The following is a 15,684-nucleotide window of genomic DNA, read 5'->3' on the forward strand; positions in this document are numbered from 1 at the left end:
AAATGACCTTAGGCATTAATATCGTCAATGAACATCATAACCGCAGTAATTAAGTACACTTGTAGCAAGGAAAGGAAACAGTAGGACATAAAAATCCAACTTACGACTCACTGAATGGCAGACTGTTTTTGGCGTTTATTGAGGTGGTCACATTTTGGTAGAAACATTTCATTTCAAGCCATTTGGTCATTCGCTTTCACAGTTATGATCTTACACTTACTTACATCTGATGTGTGTGTATTAATGGTAATTTCATCGATAAGGGAACTACTGTAATATCAATATGTTTAGAAATAATACAATAATCAGCGGTGTTTTAATACGAAGCAATACGACAGTGATGAAAGGTACGATGAAAAGTAATTCAAATGAAAGAGGACTCCTTCGAAGCGATGTCCAACAAAATAAAATGAAAACTTATTTCTTTCCCATACATTTCCGGTGATTTGCCAGGATGACACTTGGGAACTGTGTGAACCTACCAGCGCTACGCATGCTCGGTCCTGTGTAGGTAGCAGCTCTCAAGGAAGGGGGTACTGTAACTCTTTCTGCTCCCTTTCCGTCTCGCAGCAATCAGTCGCACGTAATACAGTTTTGTGTGCATCGCTCCGTGGCACTAATTATCCTCTCACAATAGGCCTACCGCAGGCGTTGTAGGCGACTCCGAGACCGAACAGGAAATGTCTTATCACTCGTTTTGATGAAATATTGCACACTGAAAGAACTAACAACACAGCAGTGCAAAACAATAATAATAGCAGACAACAGCTACTTCACACAATAGTCAGCTACCTGATGTTAGCTGCAGCAAAGAAAGTAACGAGTGCCATCCGAAGCCTTCCGACGTCTAGTGACTTCTACTAGTTCAGGATTAGGGAGCTGTCAGCCAACTGTCACACTGTAGTTCTCTCTGTTGCAAAGCTTTTTTTGTTTTTTATTCTACATTTTGTTGGCTTTAGGTAGTGAGCACCTACTGTGCAGAGCAAGTAAGAAGTTTGGATTACTTTACGTTTAATGATGATGTGATACAGGAAATTAATATGATACCGCACTGATGCTCAGCCAGTTTTCACTTTCAGTTTATGATACGCCAGATAGTGTAAGATTAGTAGAGAGAGATTTAGTGTTTACTATATTAAGTAACAGTTTAAAATAATGTTACAGAATAACCCTCGTGAACGAACGGTGTCCATACAAGGGTGTCCCAGGAGGGATGTCAGTTTTCAGAGGTGTGAAAGGATATATCACTAAGTAAAAAAAAAAAAAAAAAAAAAAAAAAAGTACGTAAAATGTATACATTAGAAACTGTGAGCTACTTTTGATCTTTGCCGCAGAAAATCTTTTCTACAGGACAAGTGCTTATTGCTCTTAAGGTAGGTATAATAGCACCCTTGTTTGCTTTACTTTTTGGCTCTGGATGATTATTTCGATCGTATCCCTGAATATGACCATTCTTCCTGTTACAATCCTTGTGTTTAGGCTCTTTATTAATTATGTACACGTTATTCCATGCTATGAATTTGCTGGAAGTTTCTTAGCATATCAATGCATCCTTTGTGCTCGTTCAAACAAGAAACAAAGGGAGTAGGATGGGGAAGTAGGAAGCAAATGCACGGAATTATATAACAGTGATAAGCTTCGTAGAGCTATTTGTGGGTTTTCTGTACTAAGATTTGTAGCATCATGAGTCGGATGTTCTAAGAGTGCATTAGATCCTTGGCCTGTGGTGTAAGAGCAATCCGGAACACCTGAAAGTTTTATCAGTATATTGAAACTTTGTTTCGTTGGTAACACATGAGTACGTTAATAATGCAAAAATCGGTGGGGAGAAGAAATTATCTATATAACCTCCCTCACCTATATTTTTGTTCATTAAGTTGAAAGGTTGCTCTGAAAGAAGTTCGCACCATTTACTTCGTTTATAGAGTTTGAGAGTCTCACTTATTCTGACGAACCAACCACGCCAATCTTAACAATTAGAATCAGTGTAATTTTCATACTAACGTTTGCCATTACTGTATAGTTTTTCCAGGTTAGTGCATTTAAAAATATACCCAGTCACCTTAACAGCTGTTCCAGTAATGATACGTACCGTCAACGACTGCTACCGCCAAGAATAAGGAAACGTAATTGTCGATTGATTTAGCGCTCAGTTACACTCTTCGCGTATAAACAGATTTATCACTCACTGTTACCGTACCATACAACGGGAAACTTAGGAACTCATTTTCATGAAAGTATTAAAGCCCTGTATAGAGACAAAGCACTTGGGCATTGTTGACGAAAAACCAAAAGAAAGTGTTTGTTGGAAGCGCTCCAGCTCCGAATGTTGCAGAGAACTACATTGGGTGGCACGCAAATAGGGCTTCAAGGTCTTCTCGCTGTCTTACAGCATTGCCTGTTTTTATAGTGATAACTTCGATAGTTTATAAAAAATCAAAAAGTATTGGGTAACTTTTTAATGTACAATATGATGGAGTGCTTTCCGAAAGAAAATTCTCACGAGCTGCTAGAAAAGAAAAAAAAAAAAACTTAACGTTACAAGAAATTTTGGAGGAAAATTTTTACTTCAACCTGTGGTATTAACAGAATCACTAATGTAATTGGACTGAAAAAATATGTGAACGACCTTAAAGCTTACAGATGCATATGCTGCGTCTTTTATTTCGGAATCATAAAAATATTCTGAGATAAAAAATAAAATGTAAGAGATGTGAAACTTTGCCGAGTGCATAGCGGAAAATGTAATCGATGGACTGCGAGGAAACTTCACGCGAGTAAGTTAAGAAAACTACAAAATTATTTTTCACAACATTTCGCACGTCATTATTGTATCGTATCACGTACAGAGGCCAATTACTTCCGCGATATTCTGTGCGCAGTAGCGCGCGAGCCGTTGTAGGCCGGCGCCAAGACTTCTGTTCAGATGGCTCACTTTAATATGACCGAGAATGTTCTCTACTTCACGAATATATTTGACTGGCCGATAATACATATCGGTTATTGCATCCATCACTCAAAACGCCAATATATGCTGCGCGAAAGTGATTGTTATTTTGAAGCCAATATTTTCACTTAAGTCGAGCGAAATATTTGTTCGAAAGGTTTTGCGATACCCAAGTTTTATCTAAATTTGCTGTAAGCCAATTTTTCCCAGCACACAATAGGTGCTCGGTACACAAAAACCTTGTTCTTACTACTGCAATGTCCCTACTTTTCGTCCATCATTACAGTTTCTGAATTAAAAATCCAGTGTGCAGAGAAGACAGTGCAGTGACTGGCCAGAATAAAGAGTTTCATCATGGACATTTTCGCCCGTCATACTAAAGTAATACAATCCTACATTGTAGCTTTTTGCAGAAGTCATCAAATGTAGATTTCTATACTCTTCTTGGAGAATCAGAATAGGCGCTGAGACTGTTCTGATGTTACTGCACTGTTTATATATATTCAGTGGATACAGAAGCACCACAACGTTTTGTCATTTTATGAAATGCAGTTAAATTTCGAACGCGCAACTAAACCCAATGCAGTAAGACTATATCCGAATGTAAAGACATTAGATACAGGCTTTTAGGAATAACAGTTGTTTATTAATTCGGAATTGATAATCTTATTTTAATTAACAGTTACTGTCGAGTAAACCAATCGCCACCACTTGCGATAAATTTATCAGACGTTTACTTGAAGGGCGAAACATTCGCAGTATGTCCTCTAACTGAAATGATAGACTAACTATAATATGAAACTTCCTGGCAGATTAAAACTGTGTGCCGGACCGAGAATCGAACTCGGGACCTTTGCCATTCGCGGGCAAGTGCTCTACCAACTGAGCTACCCAAGCACGACTCACGCCCCGTCCTCTGAGCTTTACTTCTGCCAGTGCCTCGCCTCCTACCTTCCAAACTTTACAGAAGCTCTCCTGCGAACCTCCTCTGCAGAGTGAAAATCTCGTTCTATAACATGAAGTCAGTTTTCTACATAGAAGGCACCTAAACTGAAGGATCTTCTGGCTCCGTGTCTTCAGATTCACTGTCGCTTTTTTTTCAGCCGGCTGTATCATCACAGATTCCACTAGGGTGTCTCAAACTTTGTTTCAAGAAATCAGTTTCTCGCAATGATACTGCATGTCTTACGCAGCTCTCCCAGTACGGCTGAGTAACATTGTCAAGAGCTTCTCGAGATAAAGTTTGAAAGTAGTATTTCTATTCGCTACTTCTCGCTTTACTTGAGCCCTTATCAAATCAGTGGGATTATACTGGCAGTGTTACGGTGGTAGACATACCATTTGGTGTCCAATTTTGTTTGCCAGTTGATCTAAATCTTGTCTTTTTGACACCAAGATTTCTTCCTTAGACACGAGTTCAGACTTCGCTTCATCGACTGAAAGTGAAACATTCTTCTGTTTAGCCACTCCATAATATTTGCCTTGCGCCAAATTGCACGTGGCAGCTTTTCTATCTGAATGAAGTGGTAGCTGGCGTTACGCATCACAATAATTGACCTTTCTTCAAGCGCAGACAACAATCGAATAAACCAATTTTTGAAATCTTCATTCATTTCTGAATGGTAATCTGATTGGCAAGAACTTTTCCCACCACGAAAAAAGATTTGGCCTCTGGTACGAAGCCTATAGTTAATGATGGGCGATGATAAATCGGCCACCTCTACCAGTAAGCACTTTCAAACCGCAATTTTCCTTTGGAGTCGTGCCATATATCCTTACAGGTGTAGTTCTGTGAAACCCAATTTTCATTGAGGTACACTACAGGCCTGGTGTCTTCAGCATCCAAGAAGTGCATGGTACGCACAAACCTCGCTCTTGCTGCTGCAATGTCTCTATGTTCCATTAAGAATTTTCGTCTGTCATTCCACTTCTTGAATCGGAAACCAAGGGAGTGGAGAAGACTGAGAATGGAGGTCTCTGAGCCCGAGTAATTAATTTTTTTTCCATAGAGATCAGCCTGTATTTTTTTAGACATTGGATACTCTCCTCTGTCGTAATGTCCAAGTACACTTCCACGCACTTACTCTTTGTTAAAACAGTCAAAGTCGGTTGATTTCCAATCATGTTCGTATCCCTTTCTTGGAGAATCTCAGTACACTATGTCTGGAGAATCTGCCAATGACAGATTTGCTAATACAGCCTACAGTTGACTTGAAGACACCATACGCTTTTATAGTAAGTTTATGAATTTGCACAAAATTTAAGTTATTCCTCACTTCTTCATTGTTGGCCAGATCAGTAGAAAACTTGAATACATTCAATATGATAATTTTCGATTGTTGACGAATGTCTTTCTGCCCTTCACACAAACTGACCGGAGAAGTATTACAAGTAGGCCATTGCCCCTGCATTGCTGTTCACCACTGAACACACGTCGAAGCACCTTTATAAAGACAGTAAGACACGGAGATCAGACGTGAACGCTCGACATAGCATGGTAACACCGAGCTCTCAGCTGTTCTGACCTACCATGCTGCTAGCAGTACCTACGTGGCAACAAAGCTGAGAGTTGGGCGAATCACAGCCGCAGACCCTGGTGGCGGCAGGCAGTGACCGTGACCTTGAGGACTTTACTTTCGTGCTGGCTACTATAGCGACACTTGAGGGGTTCGACTGACTACTTCATACCACTCCTGACAGTAGTACCCCTTATGAGTTATAATGGCGCAATTGACTACTGACATTAATATACATTGGAGATGTACATTTTTTGAAACTAAGGTGCAACGTAATCTTCATTTGTATATTTGTTAATTTCAGTTGATTATGCTGTTTGGGGTATTTTGACGTATGCGACATATCTCACCATGTGTCACAAGTAATGCCTTCTGTTAGTAGTGTAGGGCTCTGTTTGCATAGAAGTCGTTTTTCTGTCTGAGCCATCTAGTAATTGCAGATATTTTTGTGATCTGGTCTTTCAAAAGTTGAATAGAGGAACAGTAGAATGTATAACAATAATAAACTGAAATAAGACGTTTTATTATGCCTGCAAGAAACCACATTAGTTGGACAGAGACTTTATTCTAACACCACAGATTATAATACGTGGTCTGTTAATGGCAGGGTGGCAATGAATATTTTTTGGAGTGCAGCTTAATAAAAAATGGTAAGGTGCAAATGTACCACAACATTGCCACTAAAATACGATGTACATGTCAACACTCACATTCTTCTGTGTAGTGTCATTTCTCGATTACTCTTTCCGTTTATACCGTTACTTACAAATTAAATAGGGTGTATAGCACTTGCTTGTTTTATTGATTATTTTTCAACCAATCATAATAAATTTTTATTGTTGTTTAATCGGAGTTTGGCACCAAAATACGAATTTGCTTTACGCACCCAGTTTCGCCATTGCATTAAACTAGTAGATTTGTTAACTACATAGATCATTTGCATTAATATCAGTGTTGCTTTGTGCTTGATTAGTAGTGTAGATGGCATGTATGTTTGTGTTGTTACCGTATTCTTAAGATTACAGAGTGTTATGTGATTCAGTATTGCAGTATAATGTATCATTTGATATATCTACGTCAACCTTCCAATTACAGCTAATGTTTTTCTTGACTTTTAAGTTATTAGTATGTACAAGTAATAGCGAAACATTATTACCTCATGTACTTAAAATTTTGCTGTAACGCGGTGTTGGGTAGCCCATTGCTGACGGTCATATTGATTAATGAAGCAAGATAAATCAATAATAAACTTTGTCGGCCGAGGTTTAGTGTGTAAACCAATTTCACGAGCGATTTATGGAATTCAAGATGTTACGATCTCTCTCGTGAAGGGGGTTGGCGTAGAAGAGAACGAACACTTCCAGTTTACATCTCACACGATCGATGTATCGCAGATTCTACACACAATATTTTTCCTGTAAGACCGACGAAGCATCAAATTCTTCACTTAATGCAAGTCCTTACACTGCTTTTGATTATCTGCTTTCTGATTTTGTAGAATATTCTCAGGCATTTCTTAAGAGGAAAACAAGCTGCATCACAATTTTCTGAAATATATACTTGAAAAAAATTTTAACTTCCAACGATTTGATGGATTTGATAGTTCTCATTATGAAGACGAAGTACTAAGAGTGTGCCGTAACGATATTATGCCGGAGACTGATTACCTGTGACAAAACAGGTTTAACTACTTGACAACACACGGGACTATTCCAGGTATTTTTGGCCTATCTCATGTGCATCTGTTGTTACATTACCGCCATTACAATTGTCAAATTTGCATGTTCTGGCTGAGGTGTTTCTCGCAAACACGAAGCACTGAGCGATCGATGCAGCATGCAAGCATAAGCACGTGTACACACGCACCGTAGCAGCTCTTAAAAAATTCATTTTGCGTTTTATCAGGTACCAACGTGCAAAACAGCTGCGGTTCTGCTTGCATAGCAAAGGTGATATAAATTCCTGTCGATGATCAACGTTTAGATGTTACTGAGACAAGCTAGCGTCCCTATATTGAGAATGGACACTGGTGTTAAATGGTAGAGATGAAAGCTGCTTTTGTTTGGCAGTCAGGACAATCTTGTTAAATCGCTGTACTCCCCACATTATCTCAGGTCATCTTACACCACTGATAGCCACTTGAAACTTCGCAATTTACAACGTGCCGCTGTGATATACGAGTGTTATATTTCTACGGTTCTCTGAACTCTGAGTCACTACATACATCTTTTGGTGAAGTTATCTTACGTAGGTAGTGAGTCCGTATTCGCTGGTGGTGTACCCTGCATATACAACACTATATTATGCTATATAACACTATATTAAGCCGTTCCAGTGCACTTTTCTAGTCCAATAACGTACTAATAATCATACGCACTTACTTTCCTGACCATCACAAGATTGTCAGATAACGTACTAAGTTGACAGTACGTCGGGAGTGATAAAATGAAAGCAATATATGACTTTCGGCTGACATGTATCTGATTGATGTTCTATTAAACGTATCAGGACGATCCAGAAAAATAAACCAGAAAATTGGTTGGTTGATTTCGGGGGAAGGGACCAAACAACGAGGTCATCGGTCCCATGTGATTACAGAAGGATATGGAAGGAAATTGGCCATGCCCTTTCAAAGGAGCCACCTCAGTATTTGTCTGAAGCGATTTAGGTAAATCGCGGAAAATCTAGATCAAGATGGCCGGACGCGGTTTTGAACCCTCGTCCTCCCGAATGCGAGTCCAGTGGGCTAACCATTCCGCCACCTCGCTCGGTAATCAGAAAGTAACAAGTTAATATCTCTCCTTACGTCTCTGTACTATAAACTTCAAGCTTCCCTGCGACCTAGATCAAGTCAAGCTGGTTACGTAAAGAAAGTCTGGTGAATTCCAAAAAACGATGCACATCTAAATCTTCGCCTCACTACGAGCGATACGCACCGAAGCGCCGAAGTAACTGGTGTAGGCATGCGTATTGAAGTACAGAGATATGTGAACAGGCAGAATACGGTGTTGCGGTCGGCAACGCCTATGTAAGACAATGTGTGTCTGGCGCAGCTATTAAATCGGTTACTGCTGCTACAAAGGCAGGCTATCAAGATTTAAGGGAGTTTGAACGTAGTGTTACAGTCGGCGCACGAGCGCTGGGACCAAGCATCTCCGAGGTGGCGATGAAGTAGAGACATTGCCGCGCGACTATTTCACGAGTGTACCGTAAGTATCAGGAATCACGTAAAACACCAAATCCCCGAAACCGCTGCGGCCGGAAAAAGATCGTGCATGAACAGGGCTAACGGCGACTGAAGCCAATCGTTCAACGTGACAGAAGTGCAAAATCTTCCCCATATTGCTGCAGATTTCAATGCTGGGCCATGAAAAAGTGTCAGTGGGCGAACTATTCAACCAAATATAATCGATATAGGATTTCGGAGCCGAAGGCTCACTCGTGTACCCTTGATGACTGCACGACCCAAAGATTTACGCATCGCCTAGGCCTGTCAACATCAATATTGGACGGTTGATGACTGGAAATACGTTGCCTTTTCGGACGAGACTCTTCAAATTTTATCAAACGAATTGAAGTGTACGGGTATGGAGACAACGTCATGAATGCATGGACCCTGTATGCCAGCAATGGACTGTCAAAAGTGGTGGACGCTCTGTAATAGTGTGGGATGTGTACAGTTGGAGTGATATGGGTCCTCTGATACATCTACGTACTAATGTGACAGGTGACACGTACGTAGGCATCCCGTCTGATCACCTGAATCCATTCATGTCCATTGTGCATTCCAACGGATTCGGGAAATTCCAGCAGGACAATGCGACACCCCTCACTTTAGAATTGCTACAGGGTGCATCCAGGAACACTGTTCTAAGTTTAAATACTTCTGCTGCCCACCAAACTCCCCAGACACGAACATTATCGAGCGTATCTGGGATGCCTTGTAACGTGCTGTTCAGAAGAGGTCTCCTCCTCTTGTACTCTTAGGGATTAATGGACAGACTTGCAGGATTCATAGTGTCAGTTCCCTCCAGCACTACTTCAGACATTAATCGAGTCCATGCCACGTCGTGTTGCGGCACTTCTGCATGCTCGCGGGCCCCCTACGAGATATTAGGCAGGTGCACCAGTTTCCTTGGCTCTTAACTCTATGTCTAACACTCACTCTAATATCGAGATGCTGACAAGAAAGGCGACAGAAGATGAACATACTGAAAATGGCACGTCATTAAAAATAGGGAAATTTACTAATTAATGAATAATATCACATTGCTCATTAGGTATATTATCGTTGTGTACAACACCGTGTATGGTGTAGGCAATGGGCACCATTCCATTTTCCGTACCCAGGGTACATTTAAGGAAATTGTCGAGTGTCACATGGAAGAGATGTGCCAGATTTTATGTTTATGTTTTGAAAATATAAAAACGAACATGTCTAATTCCTCTCGATCTGCCGGGGTCTCTTCTCTTAATGGACGATTTAAGTGACTTTCAGAGACACCATGTCCTACGTGTACACAGATTGGTCGTCGGACGATACAAATTCTGTTTAATGATTGACGAATTCGTGAATAATTCCCTTGTTTTTCAACGTTTTTAATGATTTTGAACAATCAGGGGTCACCTTCGTACGTGGTGAAATGAAATTTTGAAAGAGTGGTACTAACATTTTCTTTCCGCTGGAGCCCAAACGTAAAGTGAAGCACTTTGACTCTCGCTCGATTCCGCCAAACACCCACACATGTTCAAATATTCAAATGTGTGTTAATTCCGGAAGGACCAAACTGCTGAGGTCATCTGTCCTTAGACTTACACACTACTTTAACTTATGCTAACAACAACAACAACACACAATCCGTGATTGGCACCTCAAACCTTGCGGCCACTCCATACGGTTCCAGGCGTGTTCTATTACATACTTGCGGGTGGCGATGTGAGATTCATCTACTTATGCAATTTTGTTTCGACATCCAACAGGACACTCTCATTACAAAAAGTAATATAAAACATCTCCTTCCAAAAAGCCTAATAGTCAGCAACAGATTTCACTGAAAACTCGCAGTCGGACGCTGTCTCTTTTCAATGTTAAATTAAGTTTCTAGGGTGCAGCAGGTATTACTCTCTGAGGTTACTCTCTGATCAGTACTTAATTTTGTACTGCCCAACTACGTGTTCTTTGTTGTACTACTACCGTTGCAGCATTTCTTACACTTGAGCTGGAATGGAAAATTAAATTTCATTGTCCTCTTCGAGAGCGTCAAAGAATTTTCGGAGCCACAGTAAGCGTAATTTCTCGCACTTGATTTGGAAGCAATCCATATGGCGAACAGAATTATACGCCTTTTTCAGTATCACCGAAACGGGAAATCAACTGCTTCCATGTAAGAAAATTCGAGAAAGACATTGCACTTTATTCATTCATACCTTGTGCTATTCTCTCGCGACGTTCCTTTGTCAAATCAGAAACCAATTTCCATATTTTCCGTTTCGACAGTTGAACGTTAGATATATATTGCTCGCAGTGATGAAGCGTCTTAATGTGTACCGTTTCTTGGAAGTTGAACACAATCTTTAAGTTGAGCATTAAATCAAATTTCTTGGGCAGTTAAATGGTTTAAGTTCGATTTATCGACACCTTCTGAAGTCAGAAGAGTCCATACATTCATCGCTGACTACATTGGTTGGTTTGTTTAAAAGAGGGAAGAAGGGAGCCAACTACTAGATTATAGGCCCCTTGTTCCTAATAAAACAATGCCACAAGCGTGAGAATACAAAATACGAGTCAACAAAAAACGGAAAGAATGGAAAATCAAAAGAACTAAGAAAAGACAACGAACAATAAAAGGAAACAGAAGAGGACAAGAAAACAACAGAGAGACGCTAGAAGCAGAAGAGAGTAAAATATGAAAGATTACAGTGACTGCCCGACGACGAGAATAGAAAGGGAAAGCCAGTCACTCTGCAACACATTAAAAGCTTCACCCTAAAAGCACTAGGGTGAAGGACACAGAGGGACAAAGAAAATGCGCTATAACTTTGATCAAATAATAAAACCCACCCTCACGAATAAAATGTAAACTAAATAGCCGATGAGGCGTTGTCAGATAAAATGAGCGGCAACGAGTCCGGTAATCCAAGATTTCGTTGCTGGGTCAAAGTGGGACAGTGCACCAGTATATGGACTACTGTCAGCCGGGCGCCGCACCGACACTCAGGCGGGTCTTCAAGGCGCAAAAGGTAACCGTGGGTCGCCCAAGCGTGGCCAATGAGGAGCCGGCAGAGGACAACTGATTCCCTGTGAGAGGCTCACGTGAAAGACTTCCACACATTTGTAGTCTCCTTCATAAAACAGTTTGTCTTGCGTACTGTTATGCCATTCCATCTCCCAAAGTCTAAAAACCCTGCGGCATAAATCAGAACGCAGGTCAGGTTCAGAGATGCCCATCTCCAGAAACGGTTTCTGCGTAGCCTCTTTGGCCAGCCTGTACGCAAGTTCGGTGTTTGGGATACCAACGTGTCCTGGGTCCACACAAACACCACTGAACGACACGACCGGTCCAGGGCATAGATGGGCTCCTGGATAGACGCCACCAATGGATGGCGAGGATAGCAATGGTCGATAGGTTGTACGCTGTTCAAGGAGTCAGTACACATTTTGATTACAATAGCCATACATCAACACGATATCGAACTTTTACGCAATTGGTAAACTGTATCGCGAAGCAAATACCGTACGTACTGGCGGAATGTGATACCACGTTTGTGGCTATTACAGCGCCACCCATCATAAAGCGAAAAAGTGGTCCATCTAGAACATTCATATTTCTTTACGTACTACACGAATATGTAATAAAAATGGGGGTTCCTACTTAAAAAAACGCCGTTGATATCTGTGTTTTTTTCATTTGGTGCTTATTTCGTGAGATATTTGGCCCGGTCACTATCAGTGGACGACCCTGTGTATATTATATATGTGGGAGGGGGGGGGGGAATAGTGTAATTCCTTTAGTTCATGCAGTTCGTGATCATCAACCCTGATGTTTCTCGTTGTTCTCATTTGTGCTATTTCTCATTACTTCTCTCTTTCTTCGATGTAGTCTCAATACATATTCTGTGATCATTGGACTGTCCATTCCAGTCAGCATAGGCTGCAATCCTTTCCTCACTTTTACTTACGATAACAGTGACATCTGCGAATCTAATCATGGTATCCTTTCTTCCTTCTTCACTTTACAGTTTGAAAAGTAGGGCGCCGCAGGTCTTACACCGTTTTGCATCCGAGCGCTCGTTCTTGATCATCCACTCTTATTATTCCCTCTTCGGTCTTTTACATATTGTACGAGTGTGTTACGTATCTCTTCCTATACTTTACCCCTACTTCTCAGAATTTCGAACATCTTGCATTATACAGGGTGTTACAAAAACGTACGGCCAAACTTTCAGGAAACATTCCTCACACACAAAGAAAGAAAATATGTTATGTGGACATGTGTCCGGAAACGCTTACTTTTCATATTAGAGCTCATTTTATTACTTCTCTTCAAATCACATTAATTATGGAATGGAAACACACAGCAACAGAACGTACAAGCGTGACTTCAAACACTTTGTTAAAGGAAATGTTCAAAATGTCCTCCGTTAGCGAGAATAGATGCTTCCACCCTCCGTAGCATGGAATCGCTAATGCACTTATGCAGCCCTGGAGAATGGCGTATTGTATCACACCCGTCCACAATACGAGCACGAAGAGTTTCTACATTTGGTACCGGGGTTGCGTAGACAAGAGCTTTCAAATGCCCCCATAAATGAAAGTGAAGAGGGTCGAGGTCATGGAATTGGTCCGCCTCTACCAATCCATCGGTCACCGAATCTGTTGTTGAGAAGCGTACGAACACTTCGACTGAAATGTGCAGGAGCTCCATCGTGCATGAACCACATGTTGTGTCGTACTTGTAAAGGCGCATGTTCTAGCAGCACATGTAGAGTATCCCGTATGAAATCATGATAACGTGCTCCATTGAGCGTAGGTGGACGAAACTAAATTGAGCTGTAACATGGAAATTAAGCGTTTCCGAACACATGTCCACATAACATTTTCTTGATTTGTGTGAGCGATGTTTCCTGAAAGTTTGGCCGTACCTTTTGGTAACACCCCGTTGAGCGCTTTTTCCAGGTCGACAAATCCTAAGAACGTGTCTTGAGTTCTCTTTAGTCTTGCTTCCATTATCATCCACAACGTCAAAATTGCCCCTCTGATGCCTTTACCTTTCCTAAAGCCAAACTGGTCAGCATCTAACTGATCTTCAATTTCCTTTTCCATTCTGATGTGTAATATTGTGTGTATTATTATGTATGTCAGCAACTTGGATCTTAAGCGAATCTTGCGATAATTCTCGTACTTTTCAGCTCTTGCAGTCCTCGGAATTTTGTTGTTGATATGCCGCCAGTCATACGTTCCAAACACCATCGTGAATAGTGTTTTTGCTGCCACTTCCCATGATTTTTGAAATTCTAATGGAATGTTATCTATCCTTTCTGCCTTATTTGACCGTAAGTCCTCCAAAGCTCTTTTAAATTCTGATTTTAATACTAGATCCCCTTTCTCTTCTAAATCGACTTCTGTTTCTTCTTGTATCATATCAGTCAAATCTTACCCCTCATATAGGCTTTTAATGTACTCTTTGCACCTATCCGCTCTCTCCGCTGCATTTAACTCTAGAATTCTCATTGCTCTCAGTGTTACCACCCTTGCTTTTAATTTCACCGAAAGTTGTTTGACTTTCCTATATGCTGAGTCTGTCCTTGCGACAATCCTTGCGACAATCCTTTCTTTTTTGATTTCTTCACATTGTTCCTGCAGCCGTTTCGTCTTACCTTTCCTGCACTTCCTATTTATTTTATTCCTCAAACTTATTTCTCTACTCCTGAGTTTCCCTGAACGTTTTTTATTTCCTTCCTTCTTCGATCAACTCTAGTATTTCTTCTGTTACCCATTGTTTCTTCGCAGTTACCTTGTTTGTACCTATACTTTCCTCTCCAAATTCTGTGATTGCCCTTTTTAGAGGTGTCCTTTCTTCTTGAACTGTACTGCCTACTGAGCTATTCCTGATTCCAGCATCTGTACCCTCAAACAATTGCAAGTCTATCTCATCACTGCTTGGTACTTCCGCATCCCACTTCTTTTCGTAGTGCTTCTTCCTCCTAATCTCATAAAATTCCGCCCAGTCTTCTTCACTATTGCCGCGTTATCTTAGTGTATATCAGACACGGGATTGTAAGGCGTATCCAGGAACGCATTTCTGTATCTCTGCCTTACCATGATTTAATCTACGTGGAATCTACACGTGTCACCTGCTATGGTCCTTGAACAGAGTATTCGCTATTACTAGCTGGAATTTACTACAGAACTCTTACTTTTTCTCTTCTATCACTCATTCTCATGACCTTTTCTTCTACTCTTTCTCCTGCAACTGCCTTCGAGTCCACCATGACTATTAGATCTTTATATCCCTTTACATACTGCATGACCCTTTCAATATCGTCATATACTTTCTTCATCTTCAACTTCATCTTCAGACTGCGACTTCGGCATGTATACCTGAACAACTATTGTCGGTGTTGGTTTGCTGTCGATTGTGGTAAGAACAACCGTATCATTGAATTGTTCACAGTGACACACTCCCTGCCGTACCTTCTTATTCATAAAGGATCATTCTTCCGTTATACCGTTTTCTGCTGCTGTTGGTATTACCGTATATTCATCTGACCACAAATCCTTGTCTTCTGTCCATTGCACTTCACTAACCTCTACTATATCTAGACAGCCTTTGCATTTCCTTTTCCAGATTTTCTAGTTTCCGTACTATGTTCAAGCTTCTGAAATTCCTCTCTCAGATTCGTAAAACGCCTTCCTTCCGTTGGTTATTCGATCTTTTTTCACATGGTCACCTGTCCCTTGGCAGTCTTCTCTTTGAGATCCGATTGGGGGACTATTCCCGAACCTTTTGCCAATGGAGAGTTTATCGTGACCCTTTTTCAATTACAGGGCACATGTCCTGTGGATACACGGTACATGCAACGCAATGGTTTCCAGTGCCATCTGCATGTTCATGCTATTGATCATTGCTGTTTCATCCACCTTTAGCGGCCGTTTCCCACCTCAAGAACAGGGTGTGCCCGGAACCTCTGCCCGCTGCTCCGCCTTCTTTGACAAGAATG

The sequence above is a fragment of the Schistocerca gregaria genome, chromosome 1, assembly GCF_023897955.1.
Source record: "Schistocerca gregaria isolate iqSchGreg1 chromosome 1, iqSchGreg1.2, whole genome shotgun sequence".
NCBI classification, from domain to species: Eukaryota; Metazoa; Arthropoda; class Insecta; order Orthoptera; family Acrididae; genus Schistocerca; species Schistocerca gregaria.